At 39.7% G+C, this 27,150-nt stretch overlaps 1 protein-coding gene across 2 annotated transcripts in view; it reads left to right on the forward strand.

The window, feature by feature from the left end:
* LOC138933532 (protein odd-skipped-related 2) overlaps window positions 1-27,150 on the forward strand; it is a 329,776-nt gene that overhangs the window by 102,718 nt on the left and 199,908 nt on the right. Inside the window, exon 3 of one of the 2 annotated variants that reach the window (XM_070296316.1) lies at window positions 17,202-17,264. The exons of the other annotated variant lie outside the window; for it this stretch is intronic. The gene's annotated coding sequence lies outside the window, so the exon portion shown is untranslated. The remainder of the gene's footprint in view (window positions 1-17,201; window positions 17,265-27,150) is intronic. 2 annotated transcript variants of the gene reach the window in all.

The raw sequence follows: 27,150 nt of genomic DNA on the forward strand, positions 1-27,150 counted from the left end.
GATGTTGTACGTTTAATCGAACGATCCTTTTGCTACGAGGGTAAAGTGTGTCGAATCGTTTGGTCAGTTGTTACCCAGAGGCTCATTCGATCTTACGATGTACAAATCTTTCGTCCAGTAATTGTCTCGAGAGCTATGAATTAACATGGTGTTTTTTCGTTGATCGTAACTGCAATTCTATTATCTGGAAGATTTATTTTTGATATTGATAACAAAAATACAATATGTACACGATTAAAGAGTAAATTTTTAAAAAAGATTTTAATGCATATTTGTAAATTAATGCATTAATTGCATATGTACATACATACACTTTCTATTATCGCTTAATTTAATTAAACGATGAGTTAATAAATTAATAAGTATAATAAAAATATATATTTTTACAACACAAATAATTCATGCAAATTGCATTTATTTTCAAATAGATTGAGATTATATAAAAGAAGACATATAACGAGTCGACGCAAAATCGGTTATCAGTACAATTCGCAGGCTCGGCTGCGACGTTACGTTTTAGTGGGATACATATCATTCTCACATATCATTGTCTCGGGAATATAGACGTCGCATCGCACACGCCTCGCGCCTCCATATAATTCTCCTCGACCTAACGTACGGGATCGCGAGAACATCGTCCTATCGTGGAGGGATGTGGCGGATGAGCGGGGGGCGTATACACAGGGTCGAAGGGGCACGGATGCCGGGGGTGCCGACGGCGCTGATATATTCTCGTAATATTTTTCGATCATCGCGTGCTGCGGAGATTTATAAGGGAGGAAAGGCGCGCAGGCAGCCCGCCACCTGATCGCGAGTTACTATCTTCCGAGTAGCTCCGACCGCCCTCTCCCCTTTCCCTCCTTACCCCTCCACAGTCCATTCGACGAGGGTGGTAATATCCGTAGAATGCCAGGGCTTTTCTACGGGTGTCTCGCGATACCGTCGATCGTTCCTAAATTTGTTTGGCTTGGGACGGACGTGCACGCGCACGTGGATGATTTATTTCGGATAATTCGCGCGGACGATCGCCGAGTTTTCGCACGTAAATTATGTGAACTTCGTAAAATTGCGAGAAACTCGGGAATTTATGAAGCGTTCTATTATCTTTATGTTGCATTACTTTTCCCCTCTACCATTTATTTATACATATATATATATATATATATATATATATGTAAGATTAATATTACACATATATAACATATGGATATTTAATCAAAATTATATTTGAAAAGTTCTGTTATCTCGTGCGTGCTCTCCCTTTGTGCGCGAACTACAATACATATTATTTGTAAAATATACATATCCTGGATATATAGAGTATAAATATTTGTTTTATTCGATTCATGAGATAATAAAGTGCTCACGGTTTGCGATAAACTTTTTCCATCCGCGCATACTCTGTGCGGTCGTGGTAACACTGGTAAAAGATCGAGCTCGGTTTACCGGCATCGTTAATGAAGGAGAATAATAGTTCGATACCAATTAGCGTGAAACTGCGTCCCCATTTCCCTTGCGGCGATGGTGGATCGGCCATAAAAAGAAACTGCCGTAGGTAAGTAGGTATGCCTCTAACATTAACTACCCCCGTGGCCAGTGGTACGACACGGACCGAACCGGCCACCGTTAATTGAACGCACCGCTCGTAACAACCCCTCTTTCGTTGCCCACACGCTTCCCTCTCGTGCATTCTCTCTTTCTCTCTCTCTCCCCTCCCCCCTCCCCCGATATCAACCTCCCGCCGTTTCAAATCTATACCACTTACTTTTATGGTTTCTAAGCCTAGTCGAGTGTGCACCTTCCCTCTCTTTCCACGGAGAATAAAATTCCACGAGCCCCTTACGCGCAAAGGGCGCGACTGCCCAATTTAGCTTGACCACGCATCGTCCTGACCCTTAACGGCGTTTCTTGCTCTTCCTCCGTTTTCTCCCGTATTGTTCCTACCGCTTTACGAGTGCCACTGTCTTTGAATCGAGTCGAGTCTCATGACAAAAAAGCTTCGCAGATATTGTTATTTTGTGCTTGTAATCTTTTATTGCTAATGTTATATAAATATAAAATAATTTGGCATTTATTATATTTATTTGATACATTCTAATGCAATTATTAATTTTACGAATTCTCAGTGCGCTCCTCATCTTTCCAAGTATCAATGCTGCGTAACACTGGACTGATAAATAAAGATCAATCGATAAAATAGACTATGGAAGGAAAAAGTGAAAGAGAGGATATACAATATATCGCCTAGATCTAAACTCTCCATCAGAAATCTGAAATTGTAATATCGGTCTCAGGATTTTATGGCTTGTTTCGCCGCTATTAGAGGTTCTCAACGCGCACAAATGTTAAATATTAAAATTGGGAAAGAAAAACTTGAATATTTCTACTTTTAAATAAGACATTTATTTATTTGTGCGAGAAAAGTACTTATTATTCTATTTAGTACAAATTTAGTACCAGTGTTTCTTATGTAACGTGGCTAATTATTTTACCTCAATGTTCTTTTATTCGCATGCAGTTTGCGTGTAAGTACTAAAAAAAATAAATTAATATCATGCGCTTCGCGATTGCGGGGAAGAGGGTTAATTGAATTAGACTGCAGCTGGGGCTCCAGAGTGTCCCTTTGCATAATCGTGCAGAAGCGAACAGGGTACTTTTGTCCTATTATAGAATCAAGTAAAATCTTGCACGGACTAAAAGGCGCTCGGAACATAATCGCTTAGATGCACTTGATTTTAGTTTTATCAATATTATCCATTATTTGGTATTATATTATTATCCATTATTTAATATGTATTTATATATTTATATTTATTAGAAATGCAATTTTTTATTTCTTATGTTATACGTATATTTATATATAGTAAGAAAATTATATAATAATATTTTTAGATGACAAGGGGACACGCATATACATTATACATAAAACATTTTTGCTGAACATTATTCTGATTCTTTTCCATAATGTGTTTCATACAACGATATATTATTACTTTGTTTCTTCCGGATAATTTTATGTCAGGTTGTTTTATCATGAGCGATAATCGAATATATATTATTTATAATTTTATAAGAAGATCTTTCTGATTCTCCGCTTTGTAACATCCTCGATGACAGATTCGTAGATCGCGATGTTTCGCGCGGTGGAAAGCCTTTCTTTTGCGTTATACGTCGCCCACGCGGTACTCGCGGCCTCCGTGTAATCGCTTAAGGTCAGCGGCGGAGTACATTAGCGAGGTTTAAGGCATGAATGAAAAGGACTGGTGGTGACTCCGCGCTGGGTGGCTCGTTCGCGGTTGTAAGGACCGCGGCTGCCACAGACAGAAAACTTTACGACCGCCTCTCTTTTCGTATCTGCCGAGCACCCTTACTTTTCTTTTTCACCTTCTCGCTCGCTCGTATATCAGCCGGTGCGGTTTCGAAATTATTTTTATGTCTCGCCGTCAAAGACCACACGGCGTATGTGTACACATATGCGCGTGTATATCGAGAATCGGCGGCGTCGCGCGAAGAAGGTGCCAGTCGCCTGTCTGGTGCCGTGAAATTATGCAATCTTGCGAATCTCGTAGATGCGAGAACTCTTCGAATGGATCATTATTGGCCGGGGATTCTCCTCGCTTTTGCACGGCGCGATATGATTCTTTTGGTTTATTTGACTTATTTATAATAATTACAATATTTAATTTACATTAAGACTTAGTAATAAAAATAATGAAAAATTATATCGATCCCATACTTGCGGGATGATTAAGAGAATCTTATTCTCTCTATATTTTCACGGCGAAAAGCGTGGAAATACAGGGAGAAAGGCAGAGAGCTACACTTTCTTATATTGTCACCAGTAATCGTCTGACGAGCCTCTAAGCTGCCGCCTCCTTTCGTCCGATAAATCAGCAGTCGTAAATAACATCGAGTGCTGGGAATCTACTCTCACTTGCGATCGAGCAAACGAAGAAATAAAGAGGCTAGTTGACCGCGGAGAGCCCTTTGTCTTTCACTATTTTAGCCCTGTGCGAAACAGCTTCGACTTCTAGAGGACATTTGTCAATTCGATCGAATTATACTTATTTCATTTTAATATCTTTCCTCGAGATTTAGTTTCTCAATTATTTTTCTGTCACGTCTCGTAAGTATTACATAAATCAAATTACATTTTTGTGCATAATTTATTTCCTATTATTGTATTTAATTCCTGATGATCATTTCTCTGTAAATATATTCCATATGTGTTTAGGATTAATATAATTTTATATTTCAAAAATAATTTTATATTTTAAAAATAATTTTGGGTATTTAAATATCAACGAAAACTTGTATATAAAATATTTTATATTGAAAATTTAAATGGAAAAAAAAAAAAAAAAAAAAAAAAAAAAAAAAAAAGATGCCTTTAATTATAACATAGGTTTCTGTTAGAAAAAGATGATGTTCAATTTCGCTAGAGACCGCGCTCTTGAAGTTTCTTGCAAAACGCTCGGTGATGCATTACTAGGGTCTTGCGAGGCGGAGAGCACGCGCACAAACACACACATATATACACACACGCATACACATACGCACAAGAAGCCATAAGTGGGACCCTATGTGTCTTCCTCGGATCGAAGGGTCCTTCAGCGCGTATATATCGAGGCTTTCTTTGGGTATCACGCTGCTGGAGTCACATTGATTTATGCCGGCCGTAAGATTTATGCGGAAGAACCGCGCGATTGAGTCGCAACACGGCGCCGACTTATCGCGAGTGGGTAGAAACGACAACGTGAGACGGAGGGATGAGGGGTTATTGAATGAGATGGATCGAAAAAAGAAAGGAAGAAAAGAGAAACAACAAGATGGCTATCGATCGACAGCAGAAACGTAATTGCAGGGTTTACAGAATGTCAAAAATGATTCGTGAGTACACGGAATCTCTGGAATGTTAAGAGACTGAGATGATTATTAATAGATAAACGTAGAATGCATCTCGGTATATGGATTGTGTAATGTCACGAGGTAACATTGAATTTCGATATTTTAATGTTGTCGTATTTGTATCTATAGTAGTGTGTGGCCGTGATAAAGATCTGGGGAAAGTAGTTTGTTATGTTATATGGAGGTAGTTTTATATGTATATATTTATACTTGGTTTGTGTGTGAAACTTTCTAGCGTGTGACTTTTTGGTTGACAAGCGCGCGTTTTCGGGAAAATGCCGCGATGGAAATGATGAAAAATCATCTCATTCAATACTTGTCGCGCGCGGTAACGGTGATACGGGCCAGTCGTCGGCGCTGATGCGGCCGCAATCCTATTGCCGCGACGAAATGCGAGTAATGAGCGTCGGCCGTCAGGACCGCAAAGCCCTCTTTATTGGTACTTTTGCGTAACCGCAATGCACGACGCCGCGGACGCCGACAAAGTCTTCTATTAATTGCAATTAGACCGCCGCCCGATAATAAATATCAATTAATGCGACGCGAACGAGTGATTTACATCGCGTTGATCGCCTTTCTTCCTCACGCACTATCCGGCCGCATGGCACAGCCGTGGGAATGGAGGGTGGCGATTCTGCAAAGAGAAATTAAAACCATCCGAATTTGGAATTCCCGTCCATTGTATCAATATCATTCTTTTCTATTTTTTTTTTTTCAAATTTGATTCTTTTTTCGCGCAATAAGAAAGATTTTTAACCAAACTTATCATTTCGCTGGTCATAATAATTTTGACTTTTTAAATTTACATTTTTTATGTAATATTGTTATACTCGTAATTATAAATTTATTATACACTCTGTATTTTCTTTCTTTCTCTAAAATATATCGCATTTAATTCTGACGAGAAAGAGAGTACTTAAACATTTTATTTGAAGAATAACGATTATCTCTTGCAAGTCAATCTAATGACGTTTTTAATGTTTTATATTTATTATAGGACTTTTTAATTAATAGATTAATCAATATTATTGTGTAACATGCAAATTTTAATATTGACACGTTGATTTATCGATGCGTACAACTTTTTATCGGTTGTCCAAACATATCTTAAGTTCTCACGAAGGAGAGAGATATGCGAGATAAGCGTGCGAACAAAGCGCGATGAACCAGTGCCTTGTTCAAGAATTACAGAAACCGAGGAAACCAGTTATACGAAGGCTGAGCGCACGCACAATCGTTATTACGTTCCTCGTCACGTACCGTGAGATGAGGTACGATAACCCCGAAGAACAAATACGATACAAGGAGCTTCGTGGATTCTTACCTGATGCATGTAACAATCTCGTATACGAGACGAAACCTGACCAAGTCGTTACGCTCGTTAATAGTAGATGCCTCTTATTTCGTTGACCAAGCAAAAAAGTGTATATTGCACCAGAACGTAGTCGGTATATTACTTATCGCGATAGTTGGCGACCACTCGTTTGCTTATAATGCCTCGTAAAACGCGAAAACATAGACATTGTGTTCTCAGGTGAGATAAATAATGGTAAGCGCCGATCATCCAAGGCGACTTAAGTTACATAGTACACGATTCGTTATGTCGGAATAATTATATAGAATGTTAATCAAATAGATTAATTTGTCTATTTTATACTTCTTAGTCTCAACTGCATCCGTAAAATGAATTGAAATATAGTTTTAATTATTATTATAAGTTCAAACAGTGTCACGTAAAAAGAAAGCCACGTTTCTTTTTTTTTTTTGCATTTGATTTTATTAACGCTTTTGAAATCGAAGAAAAATCAACACATGACGAACGATCGAAGATATCTACTCGTCTTGGCGATACTTCAAAATCACAACAACGGTTGTACTCTTTAATGGATCTGATAAGATTCTCCGAGGCTCTTCGTCTATTGGTAGCTATTACTTAGTCACCGATAAAAGCAGGTCTTGGATTATTACCGGTGGTGGTGATCTGTGACAAACGATTTCTCGGCACCTACGATCCCGAGAATAGCTCCGACTTATCGTCTTCTTCTTCTTCGTCCTCACCAGCTATCTGCGTCACTTCGTGGCACGTTAATCGTTCTCAGAGTCCGGACGACAAATTGGCCGATAAGTTAGACGCTAATAGCATTTCCCGGATGTTTCGTCGGAAGGTAGCGAGAGGCACATAGAATGAAAATCGTTCGGCATTTCTTGTTGGCTCGCTTGTGCGTCTCGAATGTAAGCCACCCTTGTAATCTGTGCGAGTTAATAGGCGCGATGGATTCCAGCATTCAATTAGTTGGCTCTTATTAACGTTTAATCGAGAGCGGTAGGGAACTCGTGTGTGATTGGAATGTCTTTCGAAAGGAATGGACGAATTCTTATTGGTATTAATCTTGTAATTAAAAAGGAAGGATTTTAATTGCGTTATTTCGTTTGATTTGAATTAGAATAATTGCTTTCATATTAATGACGCGACGTATTATATAGATATACAAGATATACCGCTGTGTCATTTTAAATTTTCATTCACATAATCAAGCTTTAAGTTAATGACATAATACAATTCGTAAAAGAAGTTTTCATTATATTTTTTATTATTACTAGAACACTATAAGCGCGCACTACGCGCGCGCCATTTATTTTATATGTATATGTGTATAATTACTTACGCACATACACATATTAATTCTAGTTCTCCGTTTTTTCAAAATAAATTAAATAAAAATTACACACACACACACACATATTTATAAAATTACGTAATATTAACTCTAATTACCGGTTTCTTAAAAAAAAAATTAAATCAAAATTATACATATATTTAGTATTTGAACTGTCAAATATGCAGCTCAATTATGATATGTTTTTAATGATATAAAGTATCGAGATAACCAATCGCAGAGAAAGGGGCAACAATATTTGCAAATATCGATTTAACATGTCTTTTTTAAAAATGGATTCGAATAGAAATCGGATATTGGCTATGTATAAGTGGCAATAAAGATGTCGACAAGAGTCGTGCTAAAATTATTTGGTCACGGTGACACCGAATTGGCGAAGCAGAAAAAGATGTCGTTTTAAAGTATGAGACTGCGAGTCGCGCTTAAGCACTAGCAGGTAGATTCTCGCGTAGAAACAAACGATCCGCGGGTTGGGCAATAATTTTCCACGATGCGATTGGTCACCAGAAATGGTATTAAAAAATTGGCTGCGAGATCGGGACGTTTGTCATCGGCAGCATCGAGCTGCGGGGCTCTCGAATTAAGGTTCGTTCGCACCTTCGAGAGCGCCATTGAAACCGAAGGTGAGAATGTCGTGCGGGTTTACTGTCGAGATAGAGGGAAGATGAAGAGAAATATGAAACAGAAACGAAATATGTTCGCTGCATCATGTCTCGTGTTTCATTCTTATATAATTTTTTTTTTTTTTTTTTTTTAATAAGAATAATAATGAATTACTGTTTATGAAATATTATGAAATATAAACGAAATTCTGAATATTTTAGACGATACATACAAAAGAGATATCGATAAAGAGTAGCATAGATTTTTTTTCGTAATAAATTTTTTGTCCCATCGATTGATATCGAGGTAATATGATATCAGGATTTAATTGGCACGCAGCCGCGATTCAAAATTGATGACGGTATCGAGACAAAAACAGGATAACACAGAGAGCCAGCGTCGTCGACGTCCGCGGCGCCGTTTGCGAAATTGCGAAGAACGGCGCGAGGGGATGGAACGCAATGGCGGGGAGGATGGAAGGAACAGACGGGATCTTTATCGCCTGCGGCTCGTTCAATTCGCATAATAAACAATCCTCGACGGGTGTGGAACGGGACGAGAAACCGGAACATATCTCCTTCCCCGGTCCGAGCCCGACGACAAATAAACTATTATCGCCAGCGACAAGTTCTCTCACGCCTGATCTCGTGATGGTAGTACGGTATACCTGTACGTATACGGGAACCTGTGCAAGGATCTCGGCGCAAGGGTACCTTTAGGGGCTCGCCCCACACATGGACACGCGTGAATCAAACGCGAACCCGCCCGGGAATGCTTTACGGACATCGAAACATAGCAATGCTTTATGGTGGTCCGCGGCTGAACCTGATTTATATAAGTGCATTACTGCATCGTGAAAAGTGCGAGGACTGCGCAGAAAGATGAGAGAAGAAAAAGAGAGAGAAAGAGAGAAGGGGAGAGAACAGCGTATGTATTATAAGCATAGCGTTAGTCGTGATCTATTCGCTTATCTTTCCTCAGCATTTTTGACTGAAAAACAAATACTTGCGTGCGACATTAATTGATGCTATATATTTACATATTATATTTATATTTATTATTTATATTTATATTTTTATATTAAATAGTAAATTATAGCGGTTTGCGATATATATCTTGTTAATTAATGTCATCTATACTAAATATAATTCAATATTAAATTTTAATATTTTTGAAGAATTGCATTTATATAGAATATATATCTTAATTTTCTACAGATTTTTAAGCTTCATTATTTTCTTAAAATAAAATTAATTTATGTACATATTCCTATAATTTTAACTTGTATGGAATATGTGGCCAAATAAACTGTGCGAGGCGTGCAAAAAAATTTATAGACACAAACAGGAAGATTTGTATACCAAAGCGATAATCGATCATAGGAGGCGAAAGGTTCGCGAAGAAGGAGAAGAGACATATCTGGATTCCCGGTGTACGTGGCCGGGACCATCGATCGGTATTATCATCAAGGATCTCGGTGCGATGGAAAGACGAGGGAGAGGGAAGGGGGAGCGTGCAGATGCACTTCTGATGTTGGTCTGGTTCGAGACGCCGCTGCCGGTCGGTGCATCGGGTGGGATATGGCGCGAGAAGAAACTCCGCGTGTGCGGAGCTTAGCCATAATCTGAAATATATTGGTGCCCGGTGTTTGTCCACATCTCGTTGACCGGCATTATAAATCGGCGAAGCGTAGGCATTCGTTCGAAGACATTAGTCAAAGCCGGGGTAATGTCGTACGCGATAATGCGCCTGATATCGCGTCTTGTTCTGCGTGCGCGAGTTCGCGCCATATGTGTGTATGCGTGCATGTATGCGAGTGCGTTGAGCGACAACATGCACGAGAAAGGTAGGAGATGCAGGTAACTCTAAGAATCGGAGGGTCGTCGACGGAAGATCGCCAACGACCTCTCGAACGTTCGTCCTGGCGATGTTATTGAGGAAGAAAACGACGAGGCGTCGTAAAATATCGTTTAATAAATCAGATATTGTGCGCTAATGACCGTCGCATTGCGTGCATTGCGAACATCGAGTTCTCGATTTATTGGCGAGCGTTGTACATTCGCGTTGCTAGTCGAATTTAATCGATGGATGTTATAGATTGCGTTGTGAATTGACTACTGCACGAAGAAAATTCAAATGCATTTTATTGTTGGAAAAATAGTTGATTAATTATTAATTAATTAAATTATATACAAATTTCATAACACACGCATACACACACATACACATGGTAGAAAGAGAGAATTATATTGTAAATAGAGTTTATGCGATAGATTTAGAATAAATTTTACATAATATACTTTATGTATAGACTTAATATATTTTTTTTTAATTTTATTTTTTTAAATTGTTCGTTACGAGATATGGAGAAAAATATATCGTGTGTACATAATTGATAGATTCTGTCTAAAGCTGAGACATATTTTAAGCACAACATTGCGCGCCAATAAGATAGACATAAGATAGACAGATATTTTAGAGATGGAAGCCTTCATTCTCTGGAAGTAGGTCGTGTGACAAGAGTGATCCGAGCAAGATGTCAAGTGTCATTCAGGAACTAACCGTCCCCATGAATTACTAAAGTTAGGGTACAATATTCGAGAGAGAAATATTTAGCCGAAAGACAGAGAGAAATGGGAATAGTGAGAGAAGCTCACTAAATATAAGTTGAATAAAAAAACAGACATGCTATTATAATACATACACATAAATTCATACGCATAAGTACTTATAATGATACATTGGTACATGCGTCTTGATATTATCCCTAATACATTTATTCAATTCACTTTTTAACTTTTTTGTTATAAGATTTTCTTTTTACTTAGACACGATTGGGATAAAAGATATTAATTCTTTAACGAATAATTCAGAAATTCTACGACAATGACGTATCTTTATATTTAGAATTTCAAAACATCTCTTTCATTAAAATGATAAGACTTCTCCAAAACTAATATTCGAGCGTCGCATAGATTGTCAACAGCGATCAAAACTCCCGACAATCGGACATGTCAAAATTTCCATTCGGAAACTAGGTCAGGCGTCGGAGATACGAGCGGCCATCAAGCGCGATTCCCGAACTAACGTGTCCCGTCGTTCTCTGAATTCGTAAAGTAAGGATTCGCGAGGAATCTTCGAGGAGGAGAGGCGAAGGGTAGATGTTCGGTGGGTTAGTGGCTGCGAGAAAAGCGGAGGAAGGAGACGAAAAGAGAGAGAGAGAGAGAGAGAGAGAGAGAGAGAAGGCGATAGTAAGAAGAAGGAGGACGGTGATCAGGACGAGAGGTAAAAGGAGGAAAAAAGATGGTAGCGCGGTGGAAGAGGCATGTGTCCCAAACGACGTATGCACGCCGAGACACGTAAACGATATATCAGGGGGTTAGCCGCTGGGGACGGACGACCCGGGCCATCTTTCTTCCACTTATACGTGCGATATTCACATGCGCAAACGTGATACACTCTATAGAGAGATCCACTGGCAGATATCCGGCGCTGCCGCTCACGACAGGAGCAGCCAGCGAAAGCTCTCGTGAGCTGTAAATGTATTAAGATTTGACGACCGTGGTGGGACCCCCTTTCGGTTCGAGGTGAGGTGGAGGACTCAAGGGTGGCAGTCGGATCCTTTGCCTACCTGTATGCTACGTGCTACGTGCGCGCTCGTCTTACGCCACGTGAATGAGACATCGGTCTCATTTTCGTAAATGATTTTTTCATGATTTTTTTTTTCACAATAGCCAAATAAGCGATTTTATTATTATATATGTCGGTAATTTCTCGTTCTCGATCGGCTTTTAAAGTCCTTTGTGAAGAAAAGTAGATTACATGACAGCTCTTGTATATAAATAATATTCTATATATATATCTATATATATTCTATATATTTTATTAATTATCATAATAGAAATCATTTCTCGCGTAATCGCCGTTTGATTTCGCTAGGCGACGTAAAAATTACTGGCGGGTCGCTGCGGATAAAAAGAGACCATGCTATGTGCGCGAACGTCCGCGCAATGAGGGTGGTAGCTCGTGTGGGGCAGCTCGTTCGTATGCGTGCGCATTATTACGTCCTTATATTATATCGCGAAGGTACAAATGTCCGTACGTATGTAAAATTCCTAGCTCCGGCCGCGTAGAGCCATAATAATATCTGTGCTGATAAATGAGACACATAACCGGGTCTCCGTACCCCCCCTCTACCTTACCCTCCGACCCACCCCCGCCGCACCATCCTCTGTCCACCCCACTATTTCTGTTGCTGCCGCCGGTGCTGCGCCGCCGATGGTACCACCCCGTATGTCTCGGCTTATTCCACTTTTGCGGCGATGTATTACGAATTTTACATTTTACAAACGGCCCCGCTATCTTCCACGACACGCGATCCTTCGAGGTACAGCGAGGCTCGTGATAAAGGGACGCGGCGTGGGTGTTTGTACTCGGGTGAAATGGAAAGGAAAGCGACGCGGCTTCAAAAAACCGAGAGCGAGAGAGATCTCTTTAGGATATTCGAAAGTAGAGAATGATGCTGTCACGTTGATACGAATCACGTTGATGCCGTTGAATTTTTAGGGACGGAATGAATTTTTAATTAATTTCGCTTCAGACTTAAATATAATTTTAATTAATTATATAATATATATGTTTATTATATTTTAAATAATCGACGAACACATATTTATCAAAATCCGTATTATTTACGAATTATGATAGTTACGTTAAGTATATCACATATTTAAGGAGATAAAAAGTTTTGCATGTTTATTTCTTTTATTTATTCATTATTTATGGTTTGTAACGTGTGCAATGCATATGCATTAGATCTTTGGTCAAATTTCTTCGAGTTGTAAAAATTAATTCGCTACGTTACATTAAAAAGACACATCGAAATGACGTTTTAGATTTTGCGCGATCGCACAGTGCGGACGACAGTTTCTCAGAATTATGGAAATCTCTGGCAATGTCGCTTTCAGAAAATAGCACGGCACGAAAATATGAAAACGGTTGACGAACGAAGGGGAAAGCATTACGCGCACAAGGGTTTCGCGAATGCCGCTGGTGATAAATAGCGAAAGATTTGCAAAATATATCGTGGCAGTAAGACCCGGCTCATATATGGCGGAAGAGGTTTTAGAAGAACGTATATCGTGCGTTCTGGAAGAAAATGGCGAACCGTTTGTGTCCTCGAATATTGCCAAGATATTCCCCAAGTTGCCCCCCCCGAATGCTTGTCAAGGGATGACTCGCAAGAAGAACGTTACTCTGTCTTGGGCCGAACTCGACTTCTGCCGCGTTGAATTCGTCTGTATTATATTTCGAAGAATGAAAAAAAAAAAAATATGCTTAACTTCGAAAATTTCTATTTCTTTATAATTATATGATTTGTAAATCGTCGAGATCGACAAATTAATCGAAGAATATTTATAAGAAATTTAAACGGAAGTGAACACCCTGTATATGAGAGGCTACGAGAAAAGGTGTTATCATCGTGCGATTCATTCTACTCTCTTATACCGGCGTCTTTCGATACTTATATACCGCGGACATCGAAAGAAGGCGAATCTTCTCGCACGCGATTATCTCGATCTTTTATTCGGCGTTCGCTGACACGGGAATTTACCACTGAAAATAACCGACGCCAGTCGCGTCGGTGCCGAGAGGCGCGAAATTAAAAAGGAATACGAGAAGCATCTTTAATCTCCCGGTCTATAAAGAGTGTCGCAGACGATCGCCGAGGATCGCGAGAAGCAGCCGGCAGGGGGAAAGGGGTAAGGAAGGATTTCGCGCGGTTTGGCAGCAGTCGCTACGTTTCGAAGCCATCGGCAGAAAGGAAATCGGCTTACCGGGTAAAAATATACTGATATTTATGAGGGTCGCGACATCGGGGCTAATCTTTGAGAGATAATAATTTATCGGTTACCGTCGGTACCAAGGAGTTGTATTTTGACCGAAATCCCTTAGCCGTCTGTTCCAACGGCGATCGTACGGACGTCTTTGCACGCCGATACACTTCTAATTTAGCCTGATGCCGGTCTATGATCTTATGCACAGTTACATGCGATCGTCTTTCGAACAGTTTTCGAAATGTAAGAAATACAATGAACTTGAAGCTGGAGTTTCTTTATCCGAAAATAAAATCGATTATTTTTTAATTGACTTTGTTAAGCTTTTTCTACAGACCTGTTTATTCGTAATACTTATTGTTATATTAATTACGTAGAGTATGAGTTTATATGATTACAGTTAATTTTACCCAACGGAAATGGGAATTTAAATTTTTAATACCGTGACAAACATGAAAAAGAAACACAAATATAAATATTTAATGCGTTGCATCTAAAATTTATCAGAGAACGAGAGAGAGAGAGAGAAAGAGAGAAAGATATCAAGATAATCTAAAAGCTTTCCGCGAATTACACCGCGTAGGTTGGACACCACTGCTTTGCAGAATCGACTCGTGTTTCATTCGACTTGAAAGATCTAGCTGACAGTATATCGCGCTTCGATAGGGATAGACGAAACGAAGAGAAAATCCTGACGCCAGCGAGTTGATGATACTTGTCGATAATCTTCTCGGATCGTCTTGCGAGTCAGAATTCGCTTTAATGCATCATCCGGTTAGAAACGCGTGCGAAAACATTGTCGCACCTTGCCTTGGGTGAAAAAATGTTTCGCGTGTGGATTGCGGATGAGTCTTGTCTCGATCGGAAGTCGCGTCGCGAGGCCACGTGTACAGAAGCAAATCGCGCGATGTGAAAACGCGGGCGGAATAACAATGCGACCCGAACTTCTCCCAGTAATATATCGACTGACGTTCCGTTATTTATAGCGATCCCCTTAATCCACCCAAGGAGTGACGAATTGTATCAATGGCGATTGCAAAAATTTGTGGTTGCATCGGAATCCCGCGGAATCCTGCATATCAATCACGATCACGAGAAAATCAAGACTGTACCGTCTTTTGCGTAAATTGAAAGCGAAAGGACTGGGCGAAAGTCTTTTTCCTTTTCTCTCTCTCTCATTTATGCGAACAACTTTATTACCATAAAATTAGAAGAATTTTTTTATATATTATATGAAGGAAGAATCTCGTTTCTTACAAATCTCAATATCTTTATTGAATATTTAGCTTCGCGATTGGCAGTTATCTAGGAATGTGTGTATTACACAATAGCTATAATAATTAGCAATCATATGCATTGTCGACGGTGCTCTCTTTTTTCGAGATATCGTGTGTCATTTTGAATTGGTATGCTACACGATCTTCCAACAATACGACAATTTATATGGATTTAGGAGAGTCTTCAACGTTCTTTCGGATTCGCTGCCTTGAGTTTTACTTTTCGCGGCATTCAGTAGCGTCCCCCTCTCCCTCTCTCTCTCTCTCTCTTTCCTTTTCTCTCTCGTTCTCTCTTTTCCGCTACTTCCTCTCTCTACTCTCTCTCGTCCGCATTATTTCTCTTTTTTTTTCTCCCCTCGGCTGCCACCCTCTCGCTTCCATGCCGCGGATCGCTCTGCCGGGCATCAGCGAGGTTTTATCCCGCATTCAGGGACTGGCGTCATCTCTCATGGATGGATCGGCAATCCTCTTTCACTCTATTTCCCCGTCTTCGCGCACTTACCACCCATCGCCTGAGTGTTGTAGCACTCCTTCGCCACGGTGCCTATTCGCCCACTCGATGGGAGATTATACCGTGTCTGAATTCACGCATTCGCGCAAAGTGCGTGCATTGCGCGAATCGCGTCGTGTTAACCCTTCACGGCTTAACGTAATAGTCTGTTGTATCCTGATGTGTTAATGACGTATATGCAAAAAGTACAGGATTGACGGATATTATTTTACAAATGGCTATGCACACACACACACACACACACACACACACGCATATATAAGATTTAATCATCTATTTTAGAAACCGCTAAATCGATACAAAATATAAATGAAAAAGGATTTAGAATTATAATTAGAGCAATACCTATACATGATTAATTATATATAATTATTTAATCTATATTGTTTTTTAACATTATTTCAAAATATTAGACGTATAAATTTGTTGCTATTCTCACATCATAACAATTATATGATATCTCTCTTAATATTGTAGCTGAATTGATCAATATATTATTATCCAGACTGCCAGATTGAAATCATTAAAGTTTTTCTGTCGAGCTTGTCCGCCGAACATATCGGCGTAATACGTTATTTAAAGATCGTTTTATTTGGCGAGATAGCCTTTAGTAGGCCCAGACGTGCACTTTCGCGACGCGTAACGATTTTGCAAACTGCTCTTCTATGCTAATATCGATAAGGTGGAAAGACTGCGACCGTATTGCCGCCCGGGGATTTCCTTGCTACATCGAAAATCGTTCTTTTTGATGTTGGTTCTCAATCGTGTCTGGCTTTATCTTTGTACACATTGCTGCGGAATTTTCAAGTTTATATCACATTCCTTGTAAAATTACGACACGCAAAAAGACGAACCGACTAAGATCGATTATTATCTCCATTTAATGAACGAGCCAAGGGTATAGCACGCGTATTTGTATGCTTTATTCGTATTCTGCGATCCCTTCAGAGGTACAGCATCCTTAAATTGAGGATCACTGGTAGACGAACGCTGTTTCCAGCGACCACTAAGAGATGGCAGAGCCTGTGTCATAACATCTCTTCGATGCAACGCTTTAAATTCTGAATTTTATTTGAAGATTATGCAAATTGCTTTTCTGTTTTGTAGAAATGTCTAGATATGGTATTATTGTAGAATTTAACAGAATTATTTGCGAGAGCAGAATATAACGGATTTAAACATATGATTGCTACGAAAATCTCGAATATTTAACGAGTTTATATAATACTTACTCGTTGTTTATAGATTGACGTTACATATTAAAGAATATTAAATTGCAATTTGAAATAAACGACCATACATATTTATATATGGTCGTTTGCGGAATTCCGCTTTTACGAAAAACATCGAGTCTAATAAAAGTAACACGACTTCATGTTTCTTCTAGATTCAATCGTTTCGTCGCGATGTCAGATCCATAACGGGGGGACGTACAAAGGGATGTTGAAACGTGAGTAGAAATACATGTCTCAGTTCGGTACACGACGACAAATGTGATATAATGTTACCTCTCTGTGACAGTGCACAATACGCGCATTTTTATATACGGTTGAGAAAGTTTCTTTTATCGTGCAAAGGCAGTATCTGTCTAAATCCGAAACTCTTACTTGAGTTTCAAATAAATTGGATACGTATATACACACAGGTACAATAAAGAGAGATCGACGTCTTTGTTATTACAAATTCATGTGCCGTGCAGTATACAACAATCCAATTAACAATGATGTAGACGAGGGAAGCTTTAATATACACATAAAATAGAAAAAATAATAGTAATAATTTCCATAAAGATTTCTTAAGAATTTTTAGAGTACTAAGAGTTCAAAAGATGATCTTTATATGAATTGAATAAGATAAAAAAATAGGATAATATATCGGGTTGTGGAGAAATGTTGCTGGCATCTCTCTTATGGCATTATACTATACGCACTTCTTTGTTCACGTGCACAAAGGGCCAACGAGGTGCAAATCCTATTCCCCACCGTAGTCGTACATGCTCAAGTGCGTCATATAGGAAAGAGGCTAATCCGACTACGGAATCCACTCGTGCGATGTTTCAGCGTGCAAGATCGGGCCGATAATTCAGCCGGCCGATATTTATGATATTTATTGGCCGGTCGGAACAATGGATCGATATTGTTTTCCGATTCGGTACCATCGCGACCGTACTCGCGTCGCTTTGTGCGGCGCGCGGTTACGCGCTTCGAACGTGCGTTCTTTATGCGCGCGCACACGCGAAACTCAGATCCAAGCGAGTCGACCGGTGTCTCGCTCCCTCCCTCCCTCTCTCTCTCTCTCTCTCTCTTTCTTTGTGCGCGAGGGGACATAAATAATATTTAATATGACAGTGCGAGGCGGCGTCGCTTTGTGCGATATATTTGGTATAGAAATGTCACGCACACAGATCGCGTATCTCGCTGCCAAATGCAGCTCGCGCGCGGAATGCATCTCATCTTTGGTCAGATTACGGGGTCGATAGATACATCGCGAGAGTACACGTTCCTTGGATGAAAAATTTTATAGAAAATTTTCTGTGCAAAAGTAACGTAACGTTCCTATATACGCGAATATTTTAAAATATTCATGCCGTTTTTAATCTCGCGGATCACAAAATTGGCACTTCGACTCACGATTTATTGTATTAGAAAAACACAATATTGTGATTTTAATTGTTTAAAAAGCTTTACGAACGTTCTTGCGATATATCGTAGCACTATAATATTAGAATCACGAAAGAATAGAATTTAATTTCGCAATATATATAAAAGAGATAATTGATTTACGAGTGTTTCTTTCCGAATGTATGGCTAGTAAATAATAGGTTGTTGTTGACTTTTCTCGAAAAGACGTGATCGGTAAAACCGCGCATTGTACTCTTAGCTGTTAGCCTGTCTTCTGATGAAATTTCGTACTGATTTGCCTCGTAGTTTGCTGAGACGCTAGACAGCGCATATAATTGCATTATGCGGCCTCGTCATTCAGCATACGATCGTGCTCGAAACATTAGCGTTTGCTCGGATCGACTCGAGAGAGACCGTTCGCGACGGCGGGATATTCGCCAATGCTAAATTTAGTCCTTTACTTCTTCCACGCGAGTCGACGCTGGGCGACGTATCGCGTTTGTGATGCAAGTTTCCGTATATAGGATACGCGCGTAGATTCACCACGTCTTCGCGATGTTTCCGTCAAATAAATAACTTCTAAATAAACAAAGTTTCCGCGACGCATAACGGTTTAATACGACTGCGTTTATGTATACACTGCAACGAAATACCATGCGAATCATCGTTTACCGCGAGGAAACAAATCTCGTTGATGAAAGTTACTCGTAAAAGATGCGAAAAGTAATAGCTCGCGCTGAATCGTCCCTTGCGTGACTTTTACGAGATGTATTTCTCGAAGACAGGAACATAATTTGTGTGTAGAATACTTGAGGTAGTAGAGAGATAATTAATGTTATATACAGGAAACTTGTGCCTGTGCGCAATCACGAATATTCTCGATTGTAAGCGTAGTGAAAAATCGCGCCATCGCCAAGTGTATTCTCGATCCTCGATCGATCTCGATTGAAAAGAATTCAGCCTGAACGAAAGACGAATTTGTCCATTTGAATATCAAATTTGATACCGCGACGCGATTCTGGTATTCGCGTTATCCATAATCGTATTCGAGGGAAGATCGCGTAAGGTATGTATGTCGGTTTAATAGCGGTTACTTGTATCTTTCTTCCTTCTTTGCCTCTCTCTTTCTCTGTCTTTCTCTTTCCTTGCCCCATTCTTCGTCGTGGTCCGAGGAGAACCTTAGGTGCCCCCGTTGTTGACGAACAATAACGATAAACCATATAATGGTTAAGCGCGACAAATATACGTGGGTATGTTGTATCTATAAAAAGAAGAGGTAGGGGGAGGGGAGGGGGAGGAGGAAAGTCGGAAGAGGAGTCGGCGAAGGTGGAAGACCCCGCATATGCATACAATTGATACAGATATACCATCGTCTTTACATACGTACGTGCGCCGCGAGTAGGTATTCTTCTCTCGGGGGTTGCTCGCGGATTTGCTCGCGAACGACGCGAGCATCGTATCGGTACGATGCGCCACGAAGAGCCTAAAGCTGCCACGGTGCTATACGACGTCGGTGCTGTCGCAGATTCGAAGCGGGTATAGTAGAGCTGAAGAACGAGGGAGATGAAGGGAAGCTACCGGAGTAGCCGGGGCAGATACACCGCGGCTTGTACCGGCGCCTTATTGCGGGGACTATTCGCGACGGGACGGGGCTAGTGTACATCTGTTTCTGTCATAAGGCGTGATTTAGGAATGACCATGGCCATTGATCCTCCCGCTTTAAAGGATATTGATCAGGGAATTAATGCGAGCTCATATGTATTGGAAAATCGATGATTACGAGATTACGAGGAAGAGTTGATTAGATTGACAAGTCTGAGCTTATGAAATTTTGATTAGTTTAATTCAATTTATTATTCGTATTATTCGCAAAACAGTTATCGAGACTATTTTTTTTCTATCGATTGTGAAACAAAAATATTACGTAGAATAATTCATCGATGATTTAATACTTTCGCAATCTTAAAATATAGAAATTTTTGACAATGCAACATAGTACATATAAATAACGTTAATTCGTAAAATACGTTTTATTATTATGATATATGCCGTCTGATTATGCATATTTGTATTCGTATAAATATGTATAAATATTTAAAATTCCATCGTGCTACCGGATTCTTTAGGATTATTTAGGATCACATGAGATCATAAAATTAGATCTAAAATTTCTCACGAACCTCCACGATTGGTTCAGACAACAGCTCCGAAATTTTCGTAACATTTTCTAAACTGGAGCGACAACTGTCTCTCGGCGACACGCTCTAATTATGCAATCAAAGTGGTCGTGAATAATAATCGCGGCTCGTGGGTAAATTTCGTGTGGAAGAGAGATCTATCTGCTGTTTAAGCTTGCCACGTGAACACTTCACATCGTATTTCATATAAGTGAACCAGTCTAAGTACACCAGTGGGTAATGCCGCGGAGATATACGAACGTAGGAACGCGTATGACGCACCGGATAACCAGTTCTACGTGATTTGTGGCTATTCCTGGGCGATCCGGCCGCGATAATAAAGTGGCAATGGGGCTTGTTAGCGAGCGGGTTCAACCAGGTCGGTCGTGCGCGCATCGCATGACAGTCAGCGTCATCGGCGCTTCATTTGATGAAGATCATCATTCTGTGGCTCGTATGTCGCGCTCGTCCCGTGAGAAAATGTCTCACCGTCTTGTATAATTACGCAAGATCGTTCGCCACGAAATTCGGGGAATGAACGATACCGCTTTTGTAGCAAAAGCTGTCATTTCTCGATCGATGGATTTAAGAGAATATTTTTGATTAATCGTGTTTTAATAAAAATGTATTATGCAATACAGATTACTGATATTATAAGAAAATATCGTCACATCTAAGGAATTATGGAAAATTAATCGTTTCTTGTAAAATAAGTTATATAATATTTTTATGCAAAATGCATACTTTTTTTAAATAAAATATTTATGTATATAACGTATGTGTTAACGATTTGCAGAAATGGAGAGAAAATATAATATAATTTTTCAGAATATTTCGTATACATTAAGATTACTGTATATTTTGTACATGGAAATGAACGACGCTATGAGTTATAGAATCTACAATTTGATGAGATGAAAGGTTTCAATATTTGGAATAATTATGAGCGATCGTTCGTTCCGGCTCTTCAAATCTCGGAATGTGTTTCGACTTTTGCGTAAAATATAAGAGAATCGTGCCACTGTCCAGGGATTACAATTTTAATGGACATTACAATCGCAAATGCTTCTCCGGCTCCGCTAGGTATACTCTTTTCAGCGGCTTTTCGACCTTTTAATCTTCTTAATTTTTGCTCCTCTTGCGATGGCGAAGCACGTTAAGGTTTAGTTCCGCCACTGGCTTATTAACTGTTTCACTTTACTTTTCAACGCAAAATGCATTCTTGTCATATACGTTTGTATTTAATCCTGCATTTCTCATTTTTTCTATTTTCCTGCTTTTCGCCGATATGTTTTAACGCAATGGAAGAGATGTATATCTGCATATGCTTAGTTATCTCTTGTTTTACAAATATTACATTAGATGAATATTCTCACGGCTAGTAAAATAGCATTGCCGAGAAATATTATCGTATCTGCACGATGTCATTAACAATTGTTTCTGTGACGAAAATATATTATTAAAATACGATAAAAAAATCACAGAATTGTCAATAAAACTTTTATTCATAATCGTAAAATTTTTCATCTCGAAATTATATTAGATTTTTCGATATTACGGTTGGGAGGAGTTTAAAACGTTGAATGAAGTCAAGGTAAGAAGGCCACGATCGTCACAGCTGACTCATGTTGGAGAACTTGCTTTATTCGCATGTGCGACACGCAACGTGTGTAACAAAGATCCGAAAAGCGAAAGATTCTACCTGTCTTTAGTGCACGTTCCAGAATTATTCTCTTTGACCGCTCATGCTCGGAAAGTCATTCTGCGAATAAATACTGATGCTACGAGACGCATATCAAGCGTATCGCAGCTAGAAACGATACTTGATTATTCTATTTACAAGAAAGATGGTTAATTATTATTTTACGATAGCGAACGATGATAAGAGCTATAGAATGCACGAGAATATCACGAGAACTGCATAATTTGATCCTCGTTATTTGAAAAGCTAGCAAGAAGCGAAGGATCATCGAAGAGGATCGTTTGCTGGCCGGATTCTTCCACGTCGGGGTCAGTCTGTTGGTAGGCGGTACCAATGTGGCCAGGCCTACCTCTCTTCTGACTCAGGCCTAACAATGGATCTGCAACAATGCAGGGCCTCGCTCTTGTCCGGACCTAGCCTCACCTACGTCCTCTTCCTCTGATGTCTGCACACACGTCGCACGGTGGACACTGATACATGTTGAGCAGCTTTGCGGTCGAGAACCGAAACCGAATATAGAGACACTACCGGACTGACACCAGTCATAAACATACTGGCTACAGTCTCGCGGACTCAACATATGTTACACAATGAAATCATAAACGCGTGCCGCGAAGTGAAGAGGCCGCGAATGTCTTAAAAGAGCATTCGGTTAATACATTAAAGAAACAAGAGTAAGAATGGAAAATTGGCGGCATCGTTAAACAATTTTTGATAACATTTTCCAAAACATGAAATGAAATAAGATTTATTGTTAGTAAAAAAGAAACTGTGTAAAATTATTGCTATCTGGAAATCTTTACAATTTTACCTAAAAATTTTTAAATGTCCGAAGAAAAAACTTACTCAATTTTTTTTCTCTCATTCTTTGTAAAAATCATTATTATATATTTAATGAAAAAAATCTTATGCATCATTGTTGTATAATAATTAAGATGGCGCGAATCTCTTACAGTGGAAGGGCAGTATTATTTAGACGAAAAACGTAGATCCTCCCAGCTGTACGTCAGTAATGAATAGCGGGCATTAGTTAACAGGATATCAAAAGGATATTCTGTGCCGGCCCACCAAAGAAACAAGACCCCACCCAGGCAGTCGATGCCTGCTGTAACGTCAGGAACGAATCCGTACCGAACACAATGCCTCGAACCTGAGCCTTTATCGCGATATCGTCCAGTTATAAATTGGAACACAGCTACGCTCTGGCATTATGATGTCTCTAATATGTCTTTTTCCCCGTTGGCCACTGACCGACCAATCTTCGAGCCGATCACGCTTATATTTTCGGTTCTTCGAACATTCGTGTATCTACGGGAGCTTGGACTTCTCAGCACCCTGTGGATTGGTCTGGCAAATTTAAATATTTCTTATTCGATGCTTCATTAGCCACGTCCTCGCTCGAACATTTTTAAGAAATTGTAATAAAAATGTAGAATAGTTGATATATATATATATATATATATATATATATATATATATATATATATAACTGCCGCATTATTAAATAATTAATACAAATTTATATTTATAATAAGATATGAGAGAGATATTTCGCTATTTTAAATCTTTCGTTATTTTTCATTACTTTAGTACTTTTAATCTAATTATTACGGGAGACATTTTTTTAAATGTTGAATCGTAGAATTTTACGAATGTGCATGTTTAAAAAAAAAAAAATGTTAGCAGAGTTTAATGAGTATTTATAGATGACTTGACGTGCCCTACGGGATAACACTCTCGACTCCTGCGCCGCTTAGAATTATTCAAAATCCTTGCTCATACGACTGCTCGAGATAAATAACTTTTGCCTCCACCTCTTCCTCTTTTATCCAACCGCTTCTTCTTCCACCTCCATCGGGTGTCTCGTGGGTGAGCTCTCGGGGCAACTCTTCATGCCTGGATGTTTAACATAACACGAGCAATCATTTATGCGTGGCGCGAGTTGGCCGGCGACCCCATAATTTAGACCGGTGAGCAGAACTAGCTTGTAACACCCCGCGATTGGTTCCGTATAGGGTGTGCTTTACGTTTTTACGCTCTCGAACATCTCGATATATTTTCATTCAATCACGAGTGCTATATTTCTTGAAAAGAAAGATATATCTTGTATACGTATGATCTATCTATTTGTAAAATATTTCTAGCAAAGGTGGGAAAAGACTAATAGCTATCTATTATATTTTAATATCATGTAACTAATTATTGCATCTTATGTTATATGATATAATCACTATATTGAATCGTATATATAACCAGTATGGTAATTGTCATATTTGCAACTACAATCGAGAGAAGATAATACGCCGGCGAGGAAGACGTATCGAAAGATCTTTGCGTTTTTCTTTGAAATCGTTCACGTTACTTTTTTTAAAACGTTAATCTGGCTTATCATACATGTTCAAACGACAAGATAGACTGAAAATTTAATAAAAAACTTTTGATTACTATCGGATCTCTGCTATCTACAATTGTACAGAGAATCCCTTTCATTCAAAGCTGCAAAATACATTTGTAACGCCTCGTCGAAGAATGATCGTCGCGACTCGGTAATAAAATCACCATAATAATAAGTAAATACCTTCCATCCGATCTCGTCGCGGGGTTCCTGAAAAAGTTACCGGATATATCAAGGAGGCCCTGTATACATACATACGCGGGGCACCGCTGGGCCCCCCACGGTGGGATAAAGCCGGGCCCCACGACAGTAGCCGTGTACATCGTGGGTTAGACAATGCCGCTCGCATTAATACACTTCATATTAGTCCGCTTTAATGCGTGTTTGTCGGCCATTGTGAATGAGCGACACTGTTTATCATCGGCCCCCGTCTAACCCCTTAGTCTGTCCGTGAATGGTACGGGGTTGCGTATTTATCCGGGGCCCTTTGGCGATCGAGGGATAACAAATACGTACACGTTCTCTATTTTTTTCTTTTACAAATATTATTTATTTTCTTCAAATTGACCGGCGGACTGCCTTCGCTTGAGTTAGCAACACTCGTTTAATCTCTCATGGATATTCTTACTATGCGCTAATCTAAATGTTCATATCCCGAGGTAATGATTTCTCTTTGTTCCTATTATCGGTAAGACGTGAATCAAACGTCGTGTTGGTAATTGTAACGATTAAAATACGTACGTATATGGTTTAATATCCTGTCGTGTTTTACTTTCTCGCAGCTCTGTCTTCTTGTATCTCCATTTTGATTTTATTGCATGAAAAGTATCGGGGCATTCTCGCAAATATGCGAGTACCTTCGAGAATGTAATTTGCCTCGGGCATTCCAATTTTTCATGCGAAAACCGTGAACTTTCACGATTAAACTGTACAATCCTTAAAAGTAACTTCGCACTTTTTACGTTATACTAATCGGTGTATCGAGTCCTATATTTTATTTTACTAGGTTTAACTCGTTTTGCAGTTTAATGCGCGAGAATGTGCTGTGCATCTGACAGTGACAATTATCAACGTGTAATGCGGCTACATTCCGAATCACGAGACACATTATCCGCGAACATTCCTCCGCGCACGCTTTCTTTAACGTCACACTCGAGCGTTTCAAAATAATCGCTCGCCGCTCCAAGCCGGCTTTTCAGTGGACTTGGAATTAATTCTGGCGCACAAGGTTGCGTACGCGAATTTTAGCGTGTGCGTGTCTCGCGCACCGCGAATATTTCAACAAATACGCACGACATCTTAATACCATCACGACTCGTCGCGGGCTGGCTTTTCAGCGGGTTCATGAATAATTCCGGGGGCCCAAAAGGTTGAATGCGCCAATTTGGAAAGTGCGGATTTCGCGTATCTCTCGAATTCTTGTCTATCGCAAAGAAGAAAGGATCGTATGGAGTGAGAGATGCCGCGGTACAAGAACAAGTTGCGATGGGAAGAGGGGAGCAGAGAGGAACAAGAGAAGCGACGGAAGGGAGGAGAAAGAAGCCGTGGATGAAGCCGACGGATAAATATAGTTCGTTAACCGATGATGTTAGGACATCACCCCCGCCTCTACCGACGTACGAGTATACCGATATTATTTCTGGCATTGACTCTCCCGAGTGTATGACCCGACAACGACGACACACCGTCATCACTCAGCATGACTCACGAAACTCGAAATACATATTCTCGATAATAATCGAGAGCGCTTTCGCCCAACATTATTCGAATAGCAATTTTCTCCTGTAAAGTTGTCGAATTTCAGCGAGTTTTTGACATACCATACTCTTTACATTTCTGATATAATACTATCAATTATTTAAGAATAATATTTTAATCGCGATAAGGAGATTCTTCGATTATATCTTGATTTAATCGAATTCTATTCGTTCAACGTTATCGAATCGGTAGAATCTTATCATTTATAAGAATCTTATAAACGCGACTGTGTCGGCGCGTAAAATGTGCGAAACGCCGTGTTTACGGTCGTTTCGCTTTCGTTTTCTCTGATTTTTGGTAGCCGACATGTCGTCTGGGACATTTCACGAGAGAATAGTACACCCCACACACGTCCCACGCAGATATCTCGATAGTGGATCAGCCAGTGTAATATGTGGTACAAAGGCAGCCTTAGGCGAATCAGCTTTATTTATGCTTTGTTGTGAAATATAAAGACCCGCTATAACGACCCACCGTGAATGCGCTGTCGTTGAGTATTTCATCGCGATGCATTTGTGTCTCTTCGGCTCGAAACCTTTGCAGCCGTCGCGAGGTCACTGATTCTTCTTCTTTCTTCATTTTCACTTTCTTCTCCTTTTTTCTTCTTCCAATTCCTCGCTTTCATCGTCTCCTTCGTTTCTTCTCTTGTTTTTTGCCTACGCTAATGTCCTTTTGTAGTAAAA

The sequence above is a fragment of the Polyergus mexicanus genome, unplaced genomic scaffold, assembly GCF_030449975.1.
Source record: "Polyergus mexicanus isolate NDT 795.1 unplaced genomic scaffold, iyPolMexi1.0 SCAF_5, whole genome shotgun sequence".
In the NCBI taxonomy this organism is placed as follows: Eukaryota; Metazoa; Arthropoda; class Insecta; order Hymenoptera; family Formicidae; genus Polyergus; species Polyergus mexicanus.